This window comes from Schistocerca cancellata, chromosome 8, assembly GCF_023864275.1.
Source record: "Schistocerca cancellata isolate TAMUIC-IGC-003103 chromosome 8, iqSchCanc2.1, whole genome shotgun sequence".
Taxonomy (NCBI): domain Eukaryota; kingdom Metazoa; phylum Arthropoda; class Insecta; order Orthoptera; family Acrididae; genus Schistocerca; species Schistocerca cancellata.
In genome coordinates this window covers 396,493,572-396,506,043 of record NC_064633.1, presented here as the reverse complement: position 1 = coordinate 396,506,043, position 12,472 = coordinate 396,493,572, and positions in this window count along the sequence as shown.

Genomic DNA, 12,472 nt, shown 5'->3' with positions numbered 1-12,472 from the left:
TATCTTAGCCAACAATTACAACATGACCACATTAAAACCTTTCGTATTTCTCCCCCATAGCTCCAGAGACATAGCGAACAACGTCTTTTAATGTACGTCAAATTTGACACAGTGTATGAGGTTTGTTCGATAATGGGTTAGGTTTTCGATGTATGGGTAGGTTTAGGAGGTGCTTTTTTTATCGATTTTGTTATTTATTTGTTTTGTGAGGTGTGAATGATGTTAGTGTTTGTTTGTTGTATTATTCTGTGGTTGTTGTGTTTGCGAGTGGCATGGGGTGAGTTGTGATTGGTTTAAGGATGGAAGATTAGATGCTTGGGATGTTTCTGGAAGACTCTGTTTGGTTTTTTTGTTTTGTCTCTCTCTCTCTCTCTCTCTCTCTCTCTCTCTCTCTCTCTCTCTCTCTCTCTTCTCTCTCTCTCTCTCTCTCTGTGTGTGCGTGTGTGAGTGTGTGTGTTTGTGTGAAAGTGAGAGACATGACCAGCCTAGGTATATGTGTCAGTGGCTTTGGTTAGTAAATATTTTCTTGTTTTGTTTTGGTTTTAATCGATTTTTATGCTTTTTGTTTTGGGTTTATAGGTTTTTGTTTGTATTTTAATTGGTTTAGTGAACCTGGAGAATGTAAGTTTCCAATTTGTGTGCTGAATTTCGGTGTCGTTGATTACGTTTGAACTATATACATCACATGAAATTTGCAATACTAGGATTTTTGATGTGCGTTTGGGCTCTAGGTATCAAGAGATTCATTTAAGATTGTGGATACTTATCCCTGTACTTGTCAGAGGTAAGAGAAGTAACCCAACTATAATAGACGATGTGAACTTTATTGTCTGAATAAACTGTATACATGAGAGCACAAGTATACATCACAACAGTGTAATGCACAAACTGAAATCCAAAGATCTTGACGTTTGTCATCATAGATACTTGATGAAGTACTGATAGTCGCCACAGGACCCCCCCTCCCCCAGCAATGTGGAACCAGTGTTAGGTCCCATAGGACGGAGCAGTTTTCAGGTGGTATTGGAAGAGACTGTTGACAGTAGTGTGTGACCAGCCACTTTGTGGCAGGTCCCCAAGGGAGACACAGCTGGACCATTTCTTGATGACGTGAAGGATAGAGGTGCAGATGTTAGAAACCACATAGTCCCACAACCTGGCAGGTGACCGCAGGTGTCAGCCCACGTGGGTAGAAGGGATTTCCGGTGCATGTGTGTGGTTGTGTGGCTGCCCAAGTAGTGGTGCAGCAATAGCGAGACAACATGGCAGCCACCATGTTGTCCTCTGTAACGTAACATGGTAACTGGAATGAGTGAAGAAGGGTGATGTGAGTGGCGGGTGAGTCATCAGGAGAATGACGAGAAGCGACACACACAAAGATCACTTACTCACGAAATTGAGGAGACAGATCCTCGATGCAGAAGTCCGACACATCAACGGTGAAGACTGCAGCACTGTGAGGGGAGGGGTGTGATGAAAGCACAGAATGGTCGCCCATCATAACCACTTCATCAGATGTTTCCCACTGAGAAGCATGTCCCTATGTTAGCCACATGACTGAGGACCCTATGCAGACCAGAGTATGGTGCTCAAAGAGATGCATGAACAGTGTCATCACATAGTGTAACAAACTCACAGTGTTCCAGATTATAGTGTATAAACACTCACGGCAACATGTAAGGAAGCAGTGCTAGTATACATATATTCATGATGTGTGAGTGGACATGCTTGAATAGAGGAGGGAGCTCGTCCTGAGATGGGAGCTCGTTGTTCTCAGTGGACTCGGCGGGCAGACCTAAGGACTTGCCATAGAGGATATCGGCAAGGGAAGAGCTCAGTTTGTCTTTGTGAGCCAAAGGTATGCCGAGTAAGACCCATGATAGGGCCTCTGACCAGGAACCATCATGGCACCTGAGAACCACATTTAGGGTATAATGCCAATGTTCAACCAGTCCCTTGTTCTACAAATGGTACACAGTTGTATGAAACCTATCGACACCACACAGAGAGCTTAATTTGGCCGAGTAGGGACACAAACTGGCCTCCCTAATTGGTAGTGATGGAAATTCATGCAGAAACGAAGGTGTGTGCAACAAAATCAACCATCAAGTCCGAAAGAGGTAAGGCCTCTGTCCATCTGGTTACCTGATCAATGGCCAAACAGATTTATCTGAATCCCTCGCAAGAGGGTAGAGAGCCCATGATTTCGAGGTGGATATCATGGAAGTGTCCCTTCAATATGTGGAAGTTTCCCACTCAAGGCTGTGTATGGTATCCAAGCGTACTCTGATGATATGGTATGCACATGCATGTCCAAGAGCAGCAGTCGTTCTTGACGCTGGGCCAAACAAAATACTCTGTGACGATGCATGTTGTAGTTTTCATGTCTGGGTGAATGCGATAATGGCTAACCAAGAAAATTGTCCATTGTAGAGCTGCCAGAAGAAGCAGGCAGAGGTTAATAGTCAAGATATCATACAGTATTGGAGGGGAAGAACCAGGAAGGAGGCAGGACACCAAGGCCAGTGCCGAATTAGAGTCCTGTTGCAGGTTTTGAATTTCAGGATCATGTGCTTGCAGGCGAGCTAGTTCATCCATGTCCAACGTGGAAGTGACAGAGTTCACTTGTGACAGGTAGTTGGCTACCACGTTGCCTGGTCCTCAGATGTGCCAAATATCAATAGTATACTGGCTACTAAGGCCCATGTGTCAATGAACCTTTGCCAAGTTTGAAACGTGTTCTTGAGACAGTAACGCATGAAGCAGTACTAGAATAAACTGAATGGCGTAATTACTGCTGTTTCAGGGATGTCAACTATGCAAATAAGGATGTGATTGAATACCTTGTGACAGTCAGTAACGCTGAACACTCACGCACCATTAAGAAGTTGAACAAAGTCATGAATGTGGGGGTTGACATAACAGTCCATAGTGGTATGGGCTTTGAGTTTCTGATAGTCTCTACACAACTGGAACGAATCATCTTTCTGACAAGGTGAATGGGGAAACTCCTGTTAGTGTCTGAATGATACACAATGCCCTCATTTAAAAGTTCATTAATAATTGTTCTCACATGATGTAAAGAATGAGGTGGTATGCCTTGTAGCAGATCATCCATCATTGTTATCCTATGCCAGGTACTGCTCGTAACTGCACCTAGGTGTACTGCCTGTACAGGCAGAGTAGACACAAACACATTGTTCCATGCAGAGGCAGCACAGTCAGACAATATGCTGGTAAGACATAAGTCACTGACCTTAGTTTGTGGACTCAGAGACCTCGACAAGGAGGGGGGGGGGGGGGGCTGCTGCAGTGGTTTGTCTGGGATGTGAGTCGACCATAAACCAATGAGGCTGCTGATAGTATGTTGGGCACATGCTATTTTATCCAACATGTTGTCAATCAGCTGTTGAAGTTCCGAGCTGTGTGTCCATAGAACGTCGATCTCAGAGCACTGGGTAGTAAAGTTGACCTTAGAGTTGGTGAAGTAAGTAGTCAACAAGGAACACTCAGAGAGAGCGACTAGTATTGGATCACTTTTCACCAAAGAAGAGGGGCTTGAAGGGCCGAAAGAGCCTGCGTATGTACACCCATCACATGGTGTATCAATGACGCCAAATATAGATTAGATTAGATTTACTTTAGATCCAGAGAAATGCCAAAGTTCTACGAAATTCGATCCTGAGGGCCAGGCTGTCCACATCAGCTACATGAAAAGTCCAGGGAAACTGCAAATCCAGTGTAAGTTCGACCAGAAGTTCAACCACATCTTGGACGTTTGTGTGAGAAATGCTGGCAATGTGAAGGGCGAGTTTTGCTGGGAGAACATGTTTGAGGGCGAAAAGGAGCGAATGGCACTGAAATCCATCCTGGTGTGTTTGAGGAAATGAACGTTGTTAGCATGATCTAAGATGTAAAGCCTTTGTTGTTAGCCATGGTGCCTAGATGGTCCTTGTATGGAGGTTGGTCCGCAGCTCGTGGTCGTGCGGTAGCGTTATCGCTTCCCGCGCCCGGGTTCCCGGGTTCGATACCCGGTGGGGTCAGGGATTTTCTCTGCCTCGTGATGACTGGGTGTTGTGTGATGTCCTTAGGTTAGTTAGGTTTAAGTAGTTCTCAGTTCTAGGGGACTGATGACCATAGATGTTAAGTCCCATAGCGCTCAGAGTCATTTGAACCATATGGAGGTTGGTTGCTGAACACAGGGAGACTGACAGTTTCTTGCCACGTTGCTGAAGGTAGCTTGAAACAAATCGAATGTATAGACAGGTTGGGGAGTAAGACGTCTGTCACCCGCACCATCTGTTGTGCTTCACTGGAGATGTAATGTGTGATCATGTGTTCGACATACACTCCTGGAAATGGAAAAAAGAACACATTGACACCGGTGTGTCAGACCCACCATACTTGCTCCGGACACAGCGAGAGGGCTGTACAAGCAATGATCACACGCACGGCACAGCGGACACACCAGGAACCGCGGTGTTGGCCGTCGAATGGCGCTAGCTGCGCAGCATTTGTGCACCGCCGCCGTTAGTGTCAGCCAGTTTGCCGTGGCATACGGAGCTCCATCGCAGTCTTTAACACTGGTAACATGCCGCGACAGCGTGGACGTGAACCGTATGTGCAGTTGACGGACTTTGAGCGAGGGCGTATAGTGGGCATGCGGGAGGCCGGGTGGACGTACCGCCGAATTGCTCAACACGTGGGGCGTGAGGTCTCCACAGTACATCGATGTTGTCGCCAGTGGTCGGCGGAAGGTGCACGTGCCCGTCGACCTGGGACCGGACCGCAGCGACGCACGGATGCACGCCAAGACCGTAGGATCCTACGCAGTGCCGTAGGGGACCGCACCGCCACTTCCCAGCAAATTAGGGACACTGTTGCTCCTGGGGTATCGGCGAGGACCATTCGCAACCGTCTCCATGAAGCTGGGCTACGGTCCCGCACACCGTTAGGCCGTCTTCCGCTCACGCCCCAACATCGTGCAGCCCGCCTCCAGTGGTGTCGCGACAGGCGTGAATGGAGGGACGAATGGAGACGTGTCGTCTTCAGCGATGAGAGTCGCTTCTGCCTTGGTGCCAATGATGGTCGTATGCGTGTTTGGCGCCGTGCAGGTGAGCGCCACAATCAGGACTGCATACGACCGAGGCACACAGGGCCAACACCCGGCATCATGGTGTGGGGAGCGATCTCCTACACTGGCCGTACACCACTGGTGATCGTCGAGGGGACACTGAATAGTGCACGGTACATCCAAACCGTCATCGAACCCATCGTTCTACCATTCCTAGACCGGCAAGGGAACTTGCTGTTCCAACAGGACAATGCACGTCCGCATGTATCCCGTGCCACCCAACGTGCTCTAGAGGTGTAAGTCAACTACCCTGGCCAGCAAGATCTCCGGATCTGTCTCCCATTGAGCATGTTTGGGACTGGATGAAGCGTCGTCTCACGCGGTCTGCACGTCCAGCACGAACGCTGGTCCAACTGAGGCGCCAGGTGGAAATGGCATGGCAAGCCGTTCCACAGGACTACATCCAGCATCTCTACGATCGTCTCCATGGGAGAATAGCAGCCTGCATTGCTGCGAAAGGTGGATATACACTGTACTAGTGCCGACATTGTGCATGCTCTGTTGCCTGTGTCTATGTGCCTGTGGTTCTGTCAGTGTGATCATGTGATGTATCTGACCCCAGGAATGTGTCAATAAAGTTTCCCCTTCCTGGGACAATGAATTCACGGTGTTCTTATTTCAATTTCCAGGAGTGTATATGGCATCCTATATGACAATACTCGATTCATATGCTTGCTCAGCCACCTTCATGACCCACCCTTGTTAGCAACATGATTTTGAGCCCCCCCCTCACACAACCAAAATATGCTACCATGAAGTCAGTTACCACTGAATGCCTACTGCATCAATTCATTAGACTGGAAGGCATCAGTGAATGGGGAACTGGCACAGGTAGTCCTAATGACCAGACACTAAGTGACAGCAGTGTGTTTTGCTGCATCATGTGAGTTCTCACACGACCTCTGCCAGCCGAGCACATTGGAAAAAAGGGGTGGAGTGAGGGGGGAGGGAGGCAGAGGGCCAGTGTAAGCCCTGTTAACAACCTTCTGCTGAAGGGCTTGTGGTTGGAAGTAGCTGCCAATGATGGGTAATTATATGTCCTTGATCCATCAACCAGAGTTTAGCATGGAAGGGGTCCACTGAGTGTGAGAGTAGCTAAAGTTGTAGGTCATTTGGTAGCTTAACAAGCTATAATGTCCAAAGGGTGATGAATGGCATGACCTTGGAGCTGACCTGTGACTGGAGGTGTTGCCACAGCTGCAAAGGCAATCTGCTACCGAGTTGCTCCTCATGGATAACATAATGAATTGCTGCAATAGGCATTCAGTGATAACTAACTGCATGATAGCATATTGGGGTTGTGTGGGAGGGCTCAAAATCGCTTTGTTAATAATGGTGGTATGGTCATAAGGTGGCTGACGAAGCATATGAGTTGAGCATCGTTGTATAGGATGCTATATATGTCAAGAATATTATCCACCATGGTGAACCACGTCTTCGGATTTTTCATCTGTCGCTGTGTTAACTTGAGGCATCTGCCCACTGGGATGTGGTACATAGAAGTCGGTTGGATCAGTGTGCAGTGCAAGACAGGTGGTAATTTGGCTGATTGCAATGGTATCTCCACAACAGTGAGTGTGAAATCTCAATTGAGTATGCCATGAAAGGACAGAAGTTGGCGCAGTGTATCATCCGAAGCCCCTATGGTGGTTGGGAGGGGGGGGGGGTTGTCAAAGTGTTGACTACATGTGCTACATGGCACAGCAGACACAGTAGTGAAACCAATCAATGCAGATAGAACAACCATGATCATATGAAGGCGACACAGGAAGTGCATGAGAAACTGCTTGAGTACCTGAATGGAACACTGTGGCAATTGTGCATGATAAGTGCAGACTGCCTGTTGTGGGTAATAAACCAGTGAAGGCGGACAATGCATAGGGATGTGTAGAAGCAAGAGGCTGCGAGGTCGATTCTTGCTTCAAATGATGTAGACCTCGATCAGTGTTGACAAGCAGAGCTTGGTATCCAGCATACATTGCAGTGTATAGTGGCATCATTGCATGAGGTCCCCATGGTGGTGCAGTCATGGTTTGGTTAGGCAAGTGTGAGCCAATATCAAAAGAATGTACATGAGCACAGAAAACTGGCACTTGCACCATTGATTACGCCTGTGCCTTACAATCGACATCTGATGCGTAGACAGGAACTGGGGAGTCCAATGTGTTCCATAGTAACCTATCCACTGTGAACACAGGCTAACAGTAAATACTAAGAACACAAATAAATAGTTAGCTGTGAACGAAAAAGAATCTAGAGTCACCAATGTGGGTATTTATCCCTATACTCGCCAGAGGTAAGGGAAGTAATTCATCAATAAGAAACGATGTGAACTATATTCTTTAAATAAACTGTATATACAAGAGCACAAGCATACAATACGAGATCATAGCACACAGTGAAGTCGAAAGATCTTGGCGTTCGTCATTGTAGAGGCCTGATGAGCTATCAATAGTCGCAAAAAGCTATAATGAAATTTGTGATACTATGTTTTGTACTTGTATTTTCGTATAAAGGGCTTATTTGAGCTACATTGGTAACACAAAATCTGTGATTACTGTGATTTTTGGCCTTTGTAGCATTATATCATATTTTGAGAATTTTTGGTGTTTGATTTTGTGGATAATGTATGTTTTTGGTGGTGCTTTTTTCTGTGTTCTTGCCCAAAATTTCCTACTTTCTGTGGTTGTCCCCTTAGTTTCATAGTGTTCTGGAGTGAAATATGTGCACACTTTTATTTATGGTCACATGTGAACATAGTAACATTATGTTTGCCCTACTGGATATGCTGGAAGTAGGGGATGTTGTGTCACAATGATATGTTTTCTTAGCTTGTATAAGTTATCTTGAATAGAGAGTGATGTTTTATTGAACAAAAATCAGTACTTTTATAACAAGAAAGAAACTCACATAGTTTTGGACATGATGCGTGATAAAGCTGATTTAATTTTAAAAGGGTAATTTGTAATTTTTTGTCACTTGATTCTTTCTTCTCTTGTTAGCTGTTTTTATGATCTCCTTCTTGCTTGTGTATTAGCGCATATATCATTTATGTCAAACTTACTGAACAATAATTACAGATAAATGACATTCATTGTATTGTACTTCTCTATTTTAATGTCAGCTTTATAGTTTAATAGTTCATATCAAGGCTCAAGCAATGCGTTTTTCTAATCATAACTCACCAGCTTGGTCGCTGTCTATCCAGCTGCCATTGTAGCCATCTCATTGAGGTAATCACTATTCATATTTATTATTATTTAGAACCTGTCTGTTTTGTCTTAACGAAGTGTATTTTGCCATTGTGAAGAGAAATTTCCCCAATTATAATTTTAAATTTCACAGTCATAGAATAATTAACCAGGCCACTTCATTACAAAGATAATACTTTAAGTTCTCATTACTAGTTACAGTGTGTGTGTGTGTGTGTGAGAGAGAGAGAGAGAGAGAGAGAGAGAGAGAGAGAGAGAGAGAGAGAGGTTTTATCATAAAACAGGTGTTACAAAAAACTTCAGTAGTTTTCTCTCTTACCAATGCGGCAGATATTCTATAGGATCAGAAACCACAATTCACAAATGAATCAGTCTGACTTTGGACAGTATTTAATCTGAAAGATTTTCTTCTCGTCTCAGATAGTGTGTCCACCATGTTCACGACATCATGGATCCTAGCAGATGGGTGGAATTGGATGCTTCTGTAATACCAACTTCTTTACAAAATTTGATGCTGACAGATTGCATAACTGAATTTAATGGTACACAATGCTTTCATTTATTTAGCAGTGACTGAGTCTCCAGAAATAAGAGTGTTTCTGAGGAACTTCAAGTCTCTGAACCTTAGCCATCTCACAATTCATCAAATATTATTGTTTGCACATAGGCCTAATGTGGATTACAAATACAATCCATGTAGAATGTTTTAAAACTGTAGCTCACTTTCATAGTGGAAAACATTGCAACATGCTTAGATATATGAAGCTTTTTTATATGTACACAGTGCTTTTTGTTTATATTCAGAAATTATTCAATGGTGCAGCTGTGAAACCGGCTTTTGTTTGGAGTTGATTTTACACTCCAAACTTTATATTATTGGACATTTGTTCAGATTTATTTTTGCCTCAATTGTTTTTTTCTCTGTGCCACTGTAAAGCTGAGTGGTGATTTGTGTAGGCTAAATCATTTCTCATTTTAGCAGAAAAATTCTTGACGTCACTTTTTCAGAAACCTGATTGTCCAAACCCTCTCAAAGAAGCATATGATTAAGAAATGCTGTCCAGGAGATTAACTAGTGGAGGAGAGAGAATATCACCAGCTAAAGTCAAAATAGACCAGGAAAGGAATGAGGGAAGGGAACTGAGGGAAGATGAGAATCTGGAAACACAAAATGCAATATTACTCAGTTCATGAAATGAAAGAACAGCAGCAACAAGTGATAAAGCACATGGCAGAACACAACAAAATTCTCAGGAAGTACACAGCATATCACTTGGGTTTCCCAGGATTCTGTAATTAATGACTTTCAGTTATTTATTCAATATGTCTTTTATATTTTTTATTTTAAATTATTAAATAATCTTCTTTTTTAATGCAGTTGAAGACTGGAGGTCATTTGATAGATTACCTTTGCCTATGTAGTTTTCCATTTATTTATTTAGCGCCCGTATGCATGATATTTGACTTGTCAAAGTGCAGAACAGTATAAAATATTACATATTTACATCATGTACAAAATCTTATCATTGATATCAACACATCTTTATAACAAAAACATTATTCTGCTTACGTACATACAGATAGAACAAAAGCTTGTGTAACCCCTTGGTAGACTTTACTAAAACTATTAAATACCAATACCTTAGTTAACTAGGTGTAGTAACATACAGCACAAAAGCTAGGTGCATAATTACATACATACATGGATTAAAGAAGTTTGGTTTTATCTAGGTATGGTTGATAATTATGAATTTTTGTTTAGAGAGTTATGAAGTAAATCAACAGATTAGAGCAAAAATTCCAAGTATTCATTAATGCTGTAGAAGCTGTTGTTTATTAGTAGATTTTTTAATTCTGTTTTGAATGTATTACTGGTTGGTATTTTTTGACGTTATGTGGCAATGCACTGGACAGAATTTTTGGTTTTTAAACAGCACTCACCTGATATATTGATTTTCTGTGCACATCCCTATGATAGTCATCCCTGTTCCTTGTTTGATAATGGTGGGTCTCACTATTCAAAGACGAAACTTGATGATTTTTAATGAAGCATATGCTTTCAAATATAAATATAGATGCTAGTGTCACAATTTTTAATTCCTTAAAGATACCTCTACATGGTGCTCTGTAAGCAATATCATCTGTTAATATTAAAGCTTTCATTTGGAGCTTAAAAGACTGCTTTGCAAAAGAGGTTTTTCCCCAGAACACTATTCCATACTTCAGTAGACCATGCATGTATGCATAATAAGCACTTAACACTGTTTCAGTATTTCAGTAATCTTTAAGCACTTTTAATATGTAACAGTACTTGCTTACTTTTTGTTAAGCTTTTCTACATGTTTTTCCCATCTTAGATGCTCATCCAGCCATAATCCTAAAAATTTTATGTGATTCTTTTGCTGAATTTGGCTACTTGATAATGTGAATTTTACATTGGTCCTATTTTAGTTCCTTATATGGTTGAAGTACATCCATACAGTTTTTTGTCGCTGACAAGTAGGCAGATATCTTTAAACCATTTTTCTCCAACTTCTGCTGTTTTGTCGATTTGTTGCTGCATAATCATTCTTACGTTTTATAATGAAGCTGGTATAAACAGTAAATAATATGGTATCAGCTGTTGAAAACTGTTGAGGTAGATTATTAATAAAAATCAAGAACACTGGACTCGCATTCAGGAGGACGATGGTTCAATCCCGCATCTGGCCATCCTGATTTAGGCTTTCTGTGATTTCCTTAAATCGCCCTAGGTAAATGCCGAGATGGTTCCTTTGAAAGAGCACAGCCGACTTCCTTACCTAATCCGATGAGACCAATGACCTCCCTGTCTGGTCTCCTACCCCAAAACAACCCAACCGCGACCAAAAATCAAGAATGACAATGGTCCCAATACCGAGCCCTGGGGCACCCCATAATTAACTTTTTTATATTCAGAATGTTACACATATCCATCCTGAGAAATTTGTACTCTTTGTTTCTTATCTGTTAAATATGACTTGAACCACTCATAGGAAATACCACAGACACCATAATTATACCGTTTTAACACCATAGATTATGTTTTATAAAATAAAACACTTTGGAAAGGTCCAAACACAACCCACAGGTCAGTTCCTTGTCCTCAAGAGCCTTGTAAACAAATTTTAGGAAACTGAAGAGAGCAGTTTGTGTGGATTTGCTTTTTCTGAAACCATTCTGTGCATTTACAAAAATTTTATTTTTGTTTAGGAAGTCTAGCAGTCTGTCATACATTATTCTTTCAATTATTTTAGAAGATACAGATAATAATGATAGAGGTCTGAAATTTTTTATGTCAAACTTGTCACCACTTTTATAAACTGGTATTACTGTTGACTGCTTAAGTTTACTTGTAGTCACACCAGTTTCAAAGGCATCATTGATTATGCCCACAAGTTGAAAGACAACATTATCAGCACTATATTTAATAATTTTCTCAGGGTTACAATCAAATCTGCAGGTCATTTTACTCTTTAGTTTGCTGATAGCCATTTATTTGCACTTCTTTTTGTGTGTTACGGAATATAGGTACATTGTCTTTTCATTTATTGGAGTTGTTACCTTTGTCTTTGGATTATATTTAGTGGTGATCAGTTTTTGGGCATCATTAATATAATGATCATAAAATATATTAGATATTAGATGTGGATCATCAACAATTTCATTTTTGTGTTTTATGGTGATTTTATTACTTCCTCTTTCATGTTTGCCTGTATGCTTATTAATAACATTCCACATAGATTTCATTTTGTTCTTACCCTTTTTCATATATAAACCATTGTGCTTCCTTTCTGCAGCAATTATAGCTTCCCTGTTCTTTTTCCTAAAACTCTTGGCATATGGTTTCAAGATAGTATTTTGCTTTGCACACTTATATAGCATTCTAAGACTTCCTCGTGACTCTTTTATTTCACTTGTTATCCATGAATTTGATTTTTTGTTTATTTTCATTCTCATCAGAGGGAATGAAATATCCTAGCAGTATTTATAATTTGCAAAGAACTTGTTAAATCTTATATCTACAGAACTATTGCTTTCCAAGTTCCAGTTTATGTTTTTTGACATTAGATTAAAGACCCTGATGCAGTCATCATTAATTAAGCTT